The sequence below is a fragment of the Panthera uncia genome, chromosome D1 (genome assembly GCF_023721935.1).
Source record: "Panthera uncia isolate 11264 chromosome D1, Puncia_PCG_1.0, whole genome shotgun sequence".
NCBI lineage: Eukaryota > Metazoa > Chordata > Mammalia > Carnivora > Felidae > Panthera > Panthera uncia.
The window spans coordinates 29,117,506-29,132,268 of NC_064808.1; the positions used below are offsets into that span (position 1 = coordinate 29,117,506).

General features: G+C 38.8%; 1 long non-coding RNA gene across 1 annotated transcript; it reads left to right on the plus strand.

The window, feature by feature from the left end:
• The first annotated feature begins 970 nt into the window (after nucleotides 1–970).
• On the plus strand, nucleotides 971–12,741 carry LOC125935261 (uncharacterized). Its single transcript, XR_007461627.1, has 3 exons — nucleotides 971–1,196; nucleotides 9,347–9,483; nucleotides 12,501–12,741. It is a non-coding gene; the product is annotated as an uncharacterized LOC125935261 (long non-coding RNA).
• Nucleotides 12,742–14,763: the final 2,022 nt, after the last annotated feature.

Below are 14,763 nucleotides of genomic sequence, written 5' to 3' on the forward strand. Positions count from 1 at the left end.
CAAATCTACCATTTCCACTTATAAGCCACCTTCTGTTTTCTTAATATAATTTCTTGTTCTGATCCTAAATTTGCTCTCTTTATTGTCTATTCCTTAGATGTTATCATTTCTGTGTTTATTATGCCTTGAAGATTTTTTCCCTGTCTTTTATGCCCTGAAGGTTAGTGAATATTTGAATTTGGGCAGCAAGATGATGACCACCACATAATCTTATTTTCAACTTCATTTCCTTTTTTAATTACTTTTTTGAAGATGGAAACTTACCTTAGTTCCCTGGAGGAACTAGAACAGCCAAATGGGAGTTCAGCTCCTAGGGGAAAAAGAATGTAAGAACACAGAATAGCACACTTGGCATGTGTATGTTCCCGAAACAGCCTTGTGCACAGCTCACCTGCTATCTTCACAAAACGGCTCTTAGCTGTGGTCATGTAAAATATGTCTTCTGATGAACAACTTAGAAGGTACAAAACCAGCTGTGTACTGTCAGCCTTTTCTCATTGTAGAACAGGTTGAAGAAAACATGAACTGTATAAGCAAGGACTATGGATCTAACACAGTGACATTTAAATGCTGGAACTTTCTGTAGGGAGGGTTTCTGTGTCTGTTGATGCTTGTGTCTTCTATTTGAGCTCTTCTATAGAGCTACTATTACTGTTGTCATTTGAAGTCACAGAACAACTTAGGATGTCAAGGAAAATGCAGATGACACTTAGGAGGAACTTGTGAATTTGCAAACAGAAGCAGACCAAGCAGCAAATATAGCTGCTACCCTCCCTCAAAATTTCTCCAGGTTCTGTTCTCCCTCATCATCTAAGACATTGTTCCCTAGTTTTGATAAGGTGATATACTATACTTCTTTCTTTATTATATATTTTTAAATATTAAGGTAATATCACAGAAAATTTGGAAAACAGGAAATGATTAGTAAGCAAAAAGTATTACCTATGAATTTGCAGTGGGTTGCAGGCTCTGTAACACTGAGTACTTTAGACACAGTTTGCCATTTTGTCATGACAACTGCTATGAGGTTTGGTATTATCCTTGTGTTACAGATGGGGCTGAGAAAATCAAATAACATGAATGAGTTCTGCCACTGGTCAAGCACAGGAACTGACATCAAAAGCGAGTCTGTTGGGCACTGAAGCACACGTCCTTTCTTCTCTTGCTGGGCTTCCTCATGGCTTGTTGGTCCAAGAGTAAGTGAATATGCCGACTTCTATGGTTACAAGTGAGGACAGTTAGATACATGAAGCTGACTTTCTGGGAGTTGCAGCAAAGATGCCTTGACCTTTTTCTGAGCAGGGGATGATAACATGATGGAAGGAAAGTTCTGGGAAGATCAATGTCTCATGCCATTATGCAAGATGGACTGGGAAAGAGTGACTAGATGCAAGAACGCTAGGTGGGGAGGCTGTGGCTGTGATCCAGGTGTGACTCCATAAGGGTCTCAGCTAAGCATTTTATTACTTTACACAGTTTTCACTTTCTCTTTAGAGGTCACTGCAGTTTTCACAAGGATAATATTTCTCTGAGACATACCATTTTGGATCTACTTTGGTTCCAATTTTTTTTTTTTTCCTAATATGTTCTCTGGCCTTAGGGTGACCGCAAGTGAAATACAGTCTCTTAGCCACTCTTTTTTTTTTTTTTTAATTCCTTGATACCACTCATCCTTTAAGCCTGTTCAGGTCACTAATTAGAACACAAGAGACTCCTTTTTAGCACAGGCTGAGCCCCTCGTCCTCAGCCTGATAAGCCCTTTGCAGTTGGAGGTGGAAGTGTTTGGGGACTACCAAAGGAAGTTATTTTCTATTATGACTGAGACCCAGTGTCTATGTTGCCTTGGAAATTGTATAACAGAGCTCGGTTCCTTTCACTGGGGGTCTGGGTCCTGGGCATCCTCTCTGCCATCCCCAACCACTCTTCCTGGCATTGCTGTATAGTATCAACTGGATGCCTCTGGGAGCTCAGGGCTACAGCAGGCTAGCAGAATCCCCTCCTATTTCTCTCCTTTCCAGACTCTAATTCAGAAGCCCCATTTACCTGCAGAGAATGGCAGGTTGTCTGTCCGCTGGCAGCCTGAAGCTATACTTTTTCTGTCTGGTTGTATCAGTGCTCATTATTTGCTGTTCTGTTTAGCTGAGTATTATGCGGAAACTTTGAGATGTTGCGGGGAATCAGCCAAGTCTTAACATATCTAGGAGTTGCAGATTCCACACAGCTGTTTCCCAGCTTCACATTGGTTAGAGCCCACAAACCCAAGTGCCTGCATCTCATCGGAAACATGAACGTTAGGTTGAAAATATCTTATACATTTGGTAAAGTATGAAGTTCCAGTCAGACTACATCTCTTCGTTGCTCTTCATACAGTCTCCCTTTTCTGCCACCATTGACTGCTAATGTTTTATCGAGGTGGAATCAGATATATTAAAGTAAGAATCACAGAAATTTGGGGAGGAAAACAGTATCCCTTTGAAATGCCTTTTAGGAACTTATAAATCTCTATTCTTTGCAAGTAGCCTTCTCTTCCTCCTCCTCCTTTTCCTCCTCCTTCTCTTTCTCCTTCTCCTTCATGGATTCTATGCCTTACCATATGACTGCCCTCTTGCATAATTATAGGGTCCCCTGAAAGTCTTCAAATTCTGGAGACACTGAAAAAATCCCATATTTTACAATTCCTTGCCCATTATATTATAAATGAAGCCAGTAAAGTTAGCTCCCTCTAGAGGTGTCCACTTGCAAATGTTGATCTACCAGGTGAGCTGGGGATTGGAAGCTACCAGAATTGATGCTGCTGAAGGCAGAATCCTCATCTCCAACAACTTTGGGGAATCCCATAGTGGTATCTGATGGGCATGGATTCAAATGAGTTAGCAGGAGATATAGCAGATGTAGAGCTGAAAGTAAGCAAGACTGATATGCCCATTTCAACATGTAAGGAAAAAATACTGCTCATTCCCTGTCCAATTCTAAGGTCTGGTTCCCCCTCCAGTGTCAATGCCTCCATATACAAAATTTACCCCAGACATAGGAATTAAGTGAAGGTTTTGGAAAAGAGTTTCATTAAGTCTTCAGGAAGATGGACTTTTGCCCTTGGGTCTAGGGCTTAGTTACAGTATGTGTTTTTTCTATCATGATGGTCTAGATGTAGGAGACACACGCACACAAACACTTTAATACATAAAACTGTCCCACTTGGAAAAAGGAATCTTGATTCCTTCATTCCTGAAAAAAGAGGTTCAGTTACCAGTGCTCCCAGCTTAGTCTGCTCAAGTAATTACAATGAACATCAGTATCATTCTCTGACTAATGCCAGTCTCAGTCACCATTCTGGGTCCGTTTCTTTCCAAATACACACTTCTGAGAGGACCAAATATGAGCTTAGTGAGGAGAAGTAAAATTGTTGAAAGGAAAACACTGAGGGTATGGCCCAAGCATATCAAAATGAACAAAGTAAGCAAGTGACTTAGCCTATGAGACACTTTCTCTGTTTCTTCTTTTCACATACATGTGAATAGGCACTTGGGTCTTGGTCTCACTGTCATGTTGTCATTATGGAAGTTTCTTTTGTTATTTGCTCTGAAATATGATTTGACTTCTCATCAGTAGAAGGAACTTCAGTGGGGTTAGGTTATAGACAGAAAGTCCCCTCCACCAGGTGGCTCATTTGGTCTGTACCGGTCCTCCAAGAGACCCAGCCCAAACTCATATCATGGCCACCTTCCTGGTGACTAACTTTATACTGGGCCTCTAATAGGGCTAGCAAATAGGCTTCACCTTGTTTTCTGGCTGTAATTGACTAGGAGTGACTGTGTGGTATGATATTCGGAGAAAAATTCTGAAACTACGTCCAGGCTCAGAGCAAATGAATTCATGGTTGATATGAAATTCCTGTCATAAGCACAGGTCAAGGGTAGTGTTAGCTTAGATGTCAAGTATTCGCCATCCTAGAACATCTTGTCCCTCTTTGAAATGACCTCTAGTACATGCTACATCTAGTTTCATATCCAGATTTTTCATTCAGTTGTTCTGTAAACTTACTAGGAACCCCCCAGAGTAATCGTGACAGCTACCACCTATATAGTGCTCATTATGTATTATTATGATCTAAACATTTTACATACATTTACTCTTCACTACAACCCTGTGAAGTATTTTATCACCTCTGTTTTAAAGGTTAGGAAACTGAGGCATAGAAAGTTTAAGAAAATTGTCGAGGTCATAATTGGTATGTGGCAGACTCAGAATTTAAACCCAGGCAGTATGGTCCCACATGTAAACACTACTCTGTGCTATTTCTCTTATTAGCGCAATAGTATTCTGATCTCTCCAAGGGACCTATCCCCTCACACACATCAAGGAGCCAACTTAAATAACTCTCTCTCTCTCCCTCCATTCCTCTCCTCTTTCTCCCTCTCCTCCTCTGTCTCCTTTTCTTTTCTCCGCCCCTCTTCCCTCTCCTCCTTTCCTCCCTCCCTCCCTTTTCTTTTTAGAGAGAAGCAAAGAGATACATACAAACTACAAGACATCTCAACAATTGACTTCATTTTTTCCTGTTGGACTTCCATTAACACTACTTTCTAAGGCTCATGTTGTTCTAATGTTAAAGTGCATATAATAAGTTTATAAATTATATGAGAGTGAAAGGGGAAATGGTCTAATAAGGATAGATTCAGAATCCTGGGTAGAGAGAGGAGAGGAAAAGGGGAGTAAAATAAAAGAGCAGAGTCAAGGCAAAGTAATTAGGTAAGTAGTAGAATATTGCCATTTCTAGAATTAGACAACTTAGGTTATAAAATTAATTAATTGATCAATCAAGTATTTTGTGTCTACTACGTATCAGGCATAGAGCAGAGCACTGGAGATACAAAGGTGGTTAAGACATAGTTCCTTTATCTAAGAGCTGTATGTTTATCACAAGGAAATAAATATGTGGAAACAAACTAAACTTTATGAGTTAGCCTCCTGGTCCTGGCTTCTCTCTGCTCCCTGCCCATTCTTACCCTGGGAGTATGGGTGACTTTTTGATCTGGAATTGCTTGTGTGTGGCTGAGTCCCTACTGGGATCTTCTCGGTGTCTGTCTGCCTGGAAAGAGCATGCATTCTGGTATGCTGTCTGGGCCAGGTTTAGTGGGATAGATCCTGCCCCTGAGAACTAGGCATGTCATTTCCCATCACTGTCTGTGACTAGCTGCATAAGGTGACTTTTTAGGTACAGTATTAATAAGACCATTTTTGCCACACATAAGCCATGTGTTCCTATCCAATTTTAAATAGCAATGAAGCTAACATTTTAGTTACCATCTGTACCCCTATTCCTAACTTTCAATTATATCTGAACTCACAGGGGCCTATTTTTTGGACATCCTCAAGCCTCAACAGCTTACATAATGCTCCTGGGATTTTAGTGAACCCCAGAAGTCCCTCATCTCCACCATTATAAAAATGGGCTGAGGAGATTGATTCAACCCCAGCCCAGCAATATCCTCACTGCCAAGGAGAAGCAAGTAATAGTTTATGATTCATGGACTGATTGGCAATCACTATCAGGATTACCAGAAATTCATCTGGAATGTTTTGTAAAGCTTAAAAAAAACATTTAGCATGTGTTTCACTGTTTTTAGTAGCTTGTCAACACCCTAGAAACTGAGTTTCTAGTTAACAAAACCCTGAGTATGAGTGTGCACTGAATTAGGGTAACACCCAGAGAGTGCATACTTGGTACATTGTAGAGGAGGGAAGCGCTGTCATAGCTTTTCTCACTGACCTGTCTTCTCTTTGTAAGCTCATTTGTCACTCAAGAAACATTTGGGGCATCTTAATCATGGAGAAGTCCTCCCTGCTCCCCTATTGTTATTCCACAACACTCTGCGATATAATGCTATGGCATAGGGTCCCGATTGTGTGTTATCTTGTCTACATTACCAGAGGGTAAACTCTCATAGGGCAGAAATTGTGGCATGTCCACCTTGGTGTTGGCCCTCAAGATGTAATTATAGAAAGGAAGAAACATGCTAATTTAGTTTGAAGCATCTTCAACCGGGATGGAAGTAGGTATCCAAAGGAGATAGGAGCAGAAGAGATAACCAGAACTTTGGAAAATGGACATCAAATGACAGAGGATAAAATGTATGGGTATGTGTGGGGGACAGAATCAGAATTTAATTCATTTTCTTCACCAGTTCAGGTGTGGCATTTGCTGAGTACAATATGTAGAATGAGAACACTGTGGCCAGTATGAACAAGCTAATTCCAGTAACAGTAGTGTTAGTTGTGATGAATCCACATGACTAAATGTACCAAACAAGAACCTCCAAGAACAGTAGGAATAGGTTTGGGCATGGGTATATGGCTATGGGATGTAAGAACTTGAAAAAGCTTTGGAGTGTAGGATGGTGTTAAAAAAGAAAGAAAGAATGAAAGAATGAAAGAATGAGAGAAAGAAAGAAAGAAAGAAAGAAAGAAAAAGAAAACAAAAAAACCAGCTCAAGATGGAGTCATTTGCCTCTCAAGACAGCAAACCAAGATTTAATTACAATTTCAACCTACCCCAGTAATGTGGCCTTTTAAAAGTCACTCTGAAATTTCCTGATCTGTGATAGTGAGGTCATCTGTGTGATAAATAAACAAACCAACCAACCAACAAACAAAACCTCTGTCATGTCCTTCCCCTCCAAAAGGAGATGTCCTGGCCTGAACCACCCTTTTATTTTCTCTTGCTAATTAATAGCTTCCTTGCCCCGCTGTCCTGCCTATAAAAACTTTCCATTTTGTACAACTCCTCAAAACACCTCTGTAAGCTCATTCATTATTTTTGCTGAATGGGATGCTACCTGATCATGATTGCTTAATAAACCAATTAGATCTTCAAATTTATTGGATTGAATTTTGTTTTTGTTTTTTTTTAACAATGGATACCAGACCTATAAAGAGGGATGAAAAACTTAGGCTTTCTTAGCATGAAGAAAAACAGGAGTGGGTGGTAACAATGACTCTAAAATACATGAAGATTTATTCTGTGGGGCTGTACAATCCACAAGGTATATGTGGCTTGATATGTTACTCTACAAACACTCTCAACATTTACCCTTGAAGGGTTTAAGTGAAGTATTTTCACATCTATTTTGTAATACACATTATTGACTGAGTTAAAGAAGGGAATGGAAACTTGTGGTATATGGAACTTGATTTCGTGTGGAACAGTTGAAATGACTGGCTGACTTAGTTGATTACAAAAGGGCATAATTTAGCTTGGGTGCTGAGCTACTGTGACCCAGGTAGATAGTAAATGGTTGATGCAGGTGATATGAAGGATTGAGTGATTATGAGAACTTTAAGGAAAAAAACAATCACCCAGTGTAAAAAGAGAAAAATAAATGGAAAATGAAAAATAAAAACAGTGAAAACAAAAAATTAAATACCACCCACAAGGTAGTATTGTTAACATGCAAAGGACAACATAGTCTAGAAACTAAATTTTTAATGATTATCAATGACTGCTTATGAGGTCATAGAAACTATAGGCTTATAAAACCTTCACATCTTAAGAATTATTTCCCTCAAACAAATCGATAATCTCAGCAACTCCAAAATCCAATTATCAGAAAGTTGAGCCAATTTCATTCCCTTTGGCCTTGAGCAGTCACTGTTTCTTTGAGTGTGTATTGTTGAGGCCTTTCTTCATCCCTCTGACAATGCTCCCTCATCATTGTCTCAGCCTGTTCCTTAACAATGGTCATTTATTGAGTGTACAACATACAGGCCTACGCTAAGTACTTGTGCTCATCAGTTTGTTAGTCTCCATATTGTGCTATTGTTCGTACGTTTTACAGATTAGGAAAGTGAAGCTCAGAGAAGCTAAGAATTCATCCAACGAGAAGAAATTATCAAGGAGCTAAGCTGGATTCAAGCCTAAATCTATTTGACTCAGGATCTGTATTTCTAAAACATAAAATTGTGCCACTCCCATACTTGGTCTCATGCCAGCACTTACGGGACTGCTTTCACTCTACCATAGGTAGATTCTGGAGGAAGCCAAAGGAGATGGACAGCCACTGATAGTGTCTGTTGCACTAAGCGTCCGGGCAAGCACTTGGCATTATCTGAGTTTTAATGTCTTGCCAATCCGTTGGCTATAAAACAATATCTTATGGTGGTTTTATTCTCATTTCTCTGATTACTAATGAAGCTGACCCCTCTGGATACATCTGTTGCCCATTATTTGTGTGTCATGTGAAATGCCCATTTTTATCTTTGGCCCATGTTTTATTAGATGTTTTAAAATTTTTTCTTACTTATTTTTAGGACTTCTTTGTTCATTCTTAATATGTGGCAGAAAAAAACGAGCTGTTGATCAAACCTATTTTTCTTCCACAATGGGCAATACAGCTACAGCTATATGGGCATACAGCTATTCCCATCCTCCTTCTCAGTTAGATGAGGTTGTGCCTGACTTGTGATGAATAGAATGTAGGAAGAAGCAAGGCATATCAGTTGTCAAGCCTGTCCCAGAAAAGCCTTCCTTGTGATCTGCTATTCTTTGTCTTCCTCTGTCTTCCAGTTAGGCAGTGATGACCAGGTAGATCTTAGAAGCCAAGTATTGAAGATAGCAGAGCCTTCCACAGCCTGGGGCTCCTGAATGACTGAGTTAAAGGAAACCTTCCCAAGCACAGACAAGAGTTTACATGAGCAAGAAATTAACTGCTTTTCTGTGATTCTACCTTGATTTCAAGATTTACCAGTTAAAGTAGTAGCTGATCTTCATAGAGGATGCTGACCTTTTTCAAATTACATAAGGTGCAGATATCCTGGATTGGAACATATGGTTTATGCATATGGCAAAAATGGTCTCATTAATATTGCAACTAAAAAGTCACTTTATCTACTTAGTCATGGACAGAGCTGGAAGACTATAGGCCTGGTTCATAGGAGCAAGACATACCCCAATACATCTATTCATGGCCCAGAGGGCAGATCAAAATACAGTTGACTTTTGATCAGTTTGGGGGTTAGGGGACCCAACCCTCCACGCAGTAGAAAATCCACATGTAACTTTTGACTCTTCAAAAACTTATATAGCCTAATGTTGACTGGAAGCTTTACCAATAACATAAACAGCTAACACATATTTTGTATGTTATATGTACAATAAACATAAGATATTGTAAGATATTGTAATATCTTACAATAAAATAAGCTAGGTAAAAGAAAATGTTAAGGAAATCATAAGGAAGATAAAATACATTTACAGTAGTGTACTGTATTTATTGAAAAGAATTTGTGTGTAAGTGCACTTTGCTGTTCAAACTCATGTTGTTCAAGGGTCAATTATATGTGTTTTTTCTAGGCAGACAATACCAAGAAGATCCTAGAAGAGGCTAAGCCACATAGGATGCAATTCCAAACTGAAAAGTCACTCTTTCCAGGAGAAGAGTGGGCAGTGGGCAGAGAGAAGCCAGGACCAGGAGACTAATTCTGATAGAGGTACGTCTAAAAACATTTAAAGATCAATACAGATAGAAAAGTAAAAACATTTTTTTTTTTTAGAACAGGGCATTATTAAGCTAAGATCATTAATGACAATAGTAGTTAGGAGTGTGGTCTTTGAAGTCACACATAACTGGATTCAAATCTGAATTTTGTCAATTACTATTTGTGTGACCTTGGAAAGATTACTTGCTTTATTTCAGCCTCTGTTTCCACATCTGTAAAGTGAGAGTGACGTGGTATGTACGTTGTTACAATTGTTTCAAGACTCAAATGAGGTTTAAAAAGTACAGGACACTTAGCACAGTATCTATACATGGTAGGAACTTCATGAATGGTGGCTATTATTATTTTCAGTTGTAGGTCAGTTCAAATGAGATAATACATGTGAAAAATATTTTGCAAATGAAAATATTCTGGCTATATGCTCTTGGAACACTTTTTCCTGCCTCCATAAAAAGCACTTTTGACTCTTTCACAATCTAGTTGTTAGATTAGTCTTGCCTTACCAGCTGGTGGGCCTAGGACTCTGATGCAGACTGTGGTTCAAGAGGAGGGAGCAGGTATAAGTTGGACTCTGCTACATGTCAGGGCCCACAAGGACCATTGAGGACATCCAGGAGATAGTAGAAGAGAGGGGCAAAAATAGGTACTAGAACTAATAAGACTATATAATTGGTTACATTCCAGAATGTGTTGGTGTTGCCTTTGGAATAGGCCAATGAATGCGTGTGAAGATTTTTGAGGCATCAATGAAAAGAGCTTGGATCCCTAATTTTGGGCATGGACAGAAAGGGAACCCTACCACACACCTTTGTCTACTTGTTTTCCTCTAACACCACACATTCAAATATAGATGTCTAGTGTCCAGCCAGGACCTGAATGGGGACCATCATTGTAAATATTCTTTATTCTAACCCTAGCATCTAGCCCAGTACCAAGAAATGGTGAATCAATAGTATATGCTAAATCAGTACATTAATTTAAACATCAAAGACATTATGTGTTCACTTTGGTTGGACCCCTTGTTTCTTAGATATTCCTAGGGCAATCCTGAATGGCAAGAGCAGAGGCAATAGAGGAAAGCAAGGGACCACAGGGTTTTGTCACTTCAACCATCAAAACAAGAGAGATGCATGCCATAATGAGAAAAAGAGCTATTCTAAAATAGAACTGGCTCTCATACAAGAGAGTGAGCTGTGGGCAGGGTAGAAGGGAGGTGGAGGTGGAGGCAGGGTGGCATCAGGCAGAAGCTGCATGACCATGAGTTGCATTGAGGACAGTGCAATAGAGGGATGCCTGCACAGAGTCAGAGCTGGACTGTATCACCATCCCCACCCCTGGCTGAAGCAGAATTAACTGTGGATGAGATTTTCTAAAAAAAAACTCATTCCTAGGCCCTCTACTTAGAAATTTTGATTTTTTTTGAAGAAAAAAAATATTTTTTTCTTATTATTTTGAGAGAGAGAGAAAGTATGAGTCAGGGAGGGACAAAGAGAGAGGGAGGGAGGGAGAATCCCAAGCAGGCTCTGTGCTGTCAGCACTCTATCTCACCAACCCTGAGATCATGACCTGAGCTGAAGTCCAACGCTTAACCAACTGAGCCACCCAGATGCCCCAGAAACTTTGATTTAATACATTTGAATTGTATCTAAACATCTTTGAGTTTTAATTAACATACAAAAAGTGCACCCATTAAAGTGCAAAGGTTGATAAGTTTTAACATACAGGCATGCACATACCTATCATAATCAAGACAGAACATTTACATAACTCCCAAAATTTCCCTTAGATTCTTTGTGGTCAGTTGTCCCCTTCCCAGTTCCAGGCCTCCAGCGATCTGCTTTTTGTCACTACAAATGAGTTTGCCTGGTCTAGATTTGATATGTGGCATCTATAGGATGAACTGTTTTTTTTTTTTTTTAATGTTTATTTTTTCGAAAGAAAGAGGGAGAGACAGAGTGCAAGTGGGGCAGGGGCAGAGAGAGAGAGAGAGGGAGTCACAGAATCTGAAGCAGGCTCCAGGCTCTGAGCTGTCAGCACAGAGCCTGACACAGGGCTCGAACCCACGAGAGATCATGCCCTGAGCCAAAGTCAGATGCTCAACCGGCTGAGCTACCCAAGTGCCTCTATAGTATGAACTCTTACGTGTCTGGCGTCTTTCCTTCAGCACAATGTTTTTGAGGTTCATTCATATTTCCAGGTGTATCAGTAGTTTGTTCTTTTTTTTGCTGTGTAATATTCTATTACATAGATATTCCACAATTTATTTATGCATTAATTCATTGATAGGTATATGTGTTGTTTTGAATTTTTGCCTGTGATGAATAATATTGCCATTAACATTTCTATGCATGTCTTTGTGTGGACCTTTTCATTTCACTTGGTGAAAAACCTGGGAGTAGAATTGTTACATTGTATAGTAATATCTATATAGCTTTAAAAAACTATAAGATTGTTTCCCAAAGTAGTTGTATCAGTTACAATTCCTGCCAATAATATGTGGCAATTCCAGTTGCTCTACATTCTTGCCAACACATGGCCTTGTCATTCTTTCTAATTTTATCTATTTAATTAAGTATGTAGTAGAATCTTATTGTGGTTTTAATTTTTGTTTTTCTTATGACTAATTATGTTAAACATCTTTTTGTGTGCCTGTTAGCCATTTGCATATCCATTTTTCTGATGTGTCTTTCAATCTTTTGCCCAATTTTTTTATTGAATTGTCTTCTTGTTAAGTTTTAAAAGTCCTTCGTATATTCTGGGTACAAATCCTTTGTCAGAGGTAAGTATTAGAAAATTTTATCCCTGTCACTGTCTTCCCTTTAAAATGTTCTTAATAGTGTTTATTATAGGCTGAATCAAATACACCCAAAATTTACATGTTGAAGTGTACTCCAAGTGCCTCAGAATGTGACAATATTTAGAGATAGGGTCTTTAAAGAAGTGATTAAATTAAAATGCAACAATTAGGGTAGATCCTATTCCAATTTGACTGGTGTCTGTACAAAAAGAGGAAATTTGGACATACATGGAGACACCTAGAAGGCACGGATACAGAGGGAAGACCATGTGAGGACACCCCAAGAAGGCAGCCATCTGCAAGCCAAGGAGAGAGGTCTCAGAAGAAATCAAAACTACTGACACCTTGATCTTGGCCTTCTAGCCTCGAGAACGGTGGGAAATAAACTTCTGTTTTTTAAGCCACCCGGTCTGTGGTATTTTGTTATGGCAGTCATAGCAAACTAACATAATATCTTTCAAAGAATAAATGTTTTCAATTTTGATGAAGTCCAGTTTATTACTTTCTTTTTATATGATTTGTGTTTGTTGTGCTCTACCTGTGAAATCTTTTTAAACCTCAAATTTGTAAAGATTTTCTCTTGTGTTATTTTCTAAAACTTTTAGTTTTAGCTTCCACCTTTTAGTTTCATTATCTATTGAGAATTAATTTTTGTATATGGTGTGAGGTAAAGGTGGAGTTTATTTTCTGTTTCAAGTGGATATTCAGTTGTTCTAGCACCATTTGTTGCAAAGACTACCTTTTCCCTATCCAATTACTTTGGAAATCAAGAGAACATACATGTGTGGGACTTCTTGGCTCTCTATTCTGTTCCATTGGTCTTTAACCAAGGGAGTGTTTTTTAATAAGCTTCATAAGTGATCCTAATGCACAGCCGCATTTTGAAACCTCTAGGATGGATGATCTCTAAGAAACCTAACTCTTTAATTCTATGAGAGCTCACTCAACAAGTAACTGCCTCTGAGTCAACACTAAAAAGGCAGGAACTGATAAAATAGATGACCTCCAAGAATCTTAAAGTATTTGTCCTCTCCCTTGGCACTTAAAGTGACTCTGGACTCAAAGCAGGTATTGATTAAAAGAGATTCTCATGTAGGCATTGGGGAGGACACTTGTTGGGATAAGCACTCGTTGTTGTATGGAAACCAATTTATCAATAAATTATATTAAAAACAAAGAGAGAGATTCTCATGTTAAGAACTGTTGTCCAATGGTGAAAATCAAATTGGGAGCACTTTTTTTTTTTTTTTTTTTTTTTAATGTCTATTTAGTTTTGAGGGAGAGAGAAAGACAGAGTGTGGGTGGGGGAGGGTCAGAGACAGAGGGAGACACAGAATCCAAAGCAGGCTTTAGGCTCTGAGCTGTCAGCACAGAGCCTGACACAGGGCTCAAACCCACAAACTCGTGAGATCATGACCTGAGCCGAAGTGGGTTGCTTAACTGACCGAGCCACCCAGGCGCCCCAAGAGAGCACTCTTTTTTAGAAGCATCTGCTAAATGGCATAAGCGTTCATTCACAAGCATCTGTTAATTGTGGTATGTTGATACAAGCTAAAATGGATATTATTTAGACACAGAAAGATTTTATTCCACTTAATGTAAGAGGAGGAGCAAAGCAAGTCCTGGAGATAGAGGCAGATCAACAGAAAGTAGGAGAAATCCTAGCTCAATGTCTACCATAGACTATAGTTTTAATGGATCCAGTATCCCCAGCATGTAGATAGTATCCAACACATATTTGATGCTGGCTGGTTAAATGAATGTGCTAAGAAAACAAAGGAAAGGGGTTTAGAAAATTTATAACAGGATCAGAGTAATAAGGTATCCAGTCAATAATACAAATATATAAAGAAAGGGTAGCAATTTAATGACGTAGTTAAGAGCAGAATCATTAGAGTCTGAAGATTCTAGGTTCAAATCCTGACCATTTAACAACACTGACCTTGAAAAAGGTATTTAATTTCTCTAAGCATTAGTTTCTTCAGTGAACATTAGGATAATGGGCATTTTTTGTTGTGAACACGAAACGAGCTAAGAATTATTTCTTTGTTTTTATTTGTAGCTATAAATTCCACCCGTTAAGGATAAGGATTGTGTTCGTGACCTTATTTTAGAGCATCAAAAAATGTTGGGCACTTATTTCATAAATATTTGATAAATGAGTTACAAGATATGAAATACTTAATACTGTGTTTTGCATGTAATAAGCCCATAGTTAATAATAGCCCATGGTTATTTTTCTTTTCATTGCATTGCAGGAAGGCCAATATTACAGTCAGCTAATTCCCCATTGGTGACAGAAGCTATCTGTTATAAAAACAAACAATCCAATTAGGACTGTGGCAGTTAATGTAGGTACAATTCATTAATGGTCCACCTCTTGATGGATATTTATAGGGTCACCAGCTTGAACTGTGTCATATGCAATTTTCATGCTGATATTTGAAATGGTCAATTATTGGTTCAAATGACAT